Genomic DNA, 2,500 nt, shown 5'->3' with positions numbered 1-2,500 from the left:
AATTTGTTCAGATTTATCTTTAATGACACGCAGCATAAAAAAATATATATTATTTGTTATTTCTCAAGATGCACATTCAGTTCGTTGAAACTGGGTCGAGTACCTTCGTCTGTCACGAATTACCATACGTCAAACATCTTATTCTCGAAGACGTCTGAATCCTTCTGGGATTCAAATACGCTTAAACACGTAATCATAAATGCATGAGTAATAATTCATTTGGCGACTAAATAACACAGTAAAGGGTTTAAGTTCAATGTTACACAAATACAAACAACAAAAAGGAGTTCTACCAAGAAAAATATTTCGGACAGAGTGGTATTTTCGGACTCAAATGAGCGGATCCAGTTATTGAAATAGCATATTATCATGAGTCTGTCCACATCCGCAATAACTGATACAGGAACAATATTCAGAAAATTTAGAAACAAATAACAAATGTTACACTTAATAATATACAATGCTTTATAAAGAGTATAAACCCCCATTCCGAGAATGATAATCCTAGCAAAAAGTAATTCGTCGATATGATGGTCTTACCTGGGGACTGAAGGCGAAAGTAATTATCCTAGCATTAGATAAGGGTTTCAGAACCACAACCTCAGGTAGTTTCTGTCATTTCTATAACATTCATATCTCGTTTCCTCTACGATCTTTGCACAAAAAATCAGAGTCAATCTTTATATGAACATAAGCACAAAGAAGAAATTACAAAAGGCCAGCTTTTATTTTTTTCCGCTTGAAATAGACACCAATATTTACTTTGATTTTTTTGTACAATAAAACGAGGTCGAACAGGCAGATGATTTACCATGGAGGTATATGGGGCAAGATACCATGTAATGCCATGCGGTAACATTTAACATCGTGCGATACTTAATCATATATGATTGCATGATCAAGCATCGGGTGTCGTTCCCCTCCCCGAAGAGAGATTGCAGGTCCTACTAGTATCTGAACAAAAGAGAAACATTGAACTGAATCGCGACCCTGAGTCTCATTAGCCGACGTGCAGAGAAGAACCCACCCCAACCCACAAGACAAGGCGGCTAAAAGACCCAATGAATCTCACTCCTGACCCCAAACTGACCCGCCTTCCCCCGCAGAGAGCTGATCAAGAGCAAGCCGGGCACGAAGCTGGTAACCCACGAAGAGGCAGCCAATTCGCCCATCGTTCTTATCGCCATCGGCTTCGACCACTACAACAAGCTGCCTCTCACCCTCCTCGAGAACAAAGTGGTCATCGACGTCGCCAACTCCACTGCGCCGCCGCCGCCCAGGTCAGTTCCCGCCGGCGCTCGCTGGAGGGAGAGTCTCGAATAGGTTGGGGGGAAATACAGAGAGAAACGGATAGGTAGAGATGGTTGTGAGCATATATGCATATGTGTGTAATATATATATATATATATATATATATATATATATATATATATATATATATATATATATATATATATATATATATGTATGTGTGTGTGTGTGTGTGTGTGTGTGTGTGTGTGTGTGTGTATGTGTGTGTGTGTGTGTGTGTGTGTGTGTGTGTGTGTGTATTCACATATATATACACATATATATACATACGTACATATATATGTGGATGTGGATGTATATGTATATATATGTATATATATATATATATATATATATATATATATATATATATATATATATATATGCGTGTGTGTGTGTGTGTGTGTGTGTGTGTGTGTGTGTGTGTGTGTGTGTGTGTGTGTGTGTGTGTGTGTGTTTGTGTGTGTGTGTGTGTGTGTATTACACACATATGCATATATATATATATATAATATATATATATATATATATATACTATATTATATATTATATATATATATAAATATATATATATATATATATATATATATATATATAGATATATATAGGTATATAGATATATATATATTGATATATATAGATATATATATATATATATATATATATATATATATATATGTGTGTGTGTGTGTGTGTGTGTGTATGTGTGTGTGTGTGTATGTGTGTGTGTGTATGTGTGTGTGTGTGTATGTGTGTATGAGTGTGTGTGTGTGTGTGTGTGTGTGTGTGTGTGTGTGTGTGTGTGTGTGTGTGTGTGTGTGTGTGTGTGTGCATATATATACAGATATAGTGACTGGAGTAGTGCCATAGTTAATAACGGCGTAACTTAACGCAGTTACTTTTTGTACCGACTGTGGTCTTGCTGCTATATTTATTGGGAGTAACTAATTAGTAACGCCATTACTTTTTTACAGGTTTCAGTCATTACCAGTAACACGTAATTCGAATCAGAACTTCATGAGTTTATATATTTTCCTTTATTATTTGATTTTGAAAAATCCATTTTCTTCTTAAATGCGACAATATTCTGTTAAAAAGAATTCAACGGTAACTTCATGATTCTATATACTTTCCTTTTATTATTATTTTTGAAAAAATCAATTTTCTTCTTAAATGCGACAGTATTCTGTTTTAAAAAATTCAACGTTTA

This window comes from Penaeus monodon, chromosome 5 (genome assembly GCF_015228065.2).
Source record: "Penaeus monodon isolate SGIC_2016 chromosome 5, NSTDA_Pmon_1, whole genome shotgun sequence".
Lineage (NCBI taxonomy): Eukaryota > Metazoa > Arthropoda > Malacostraca > Decapoda > Penaeidae > Penaeus > Penaeus monodon.
Note: the sequence above shows the minus strand (reverse complement) of the source record.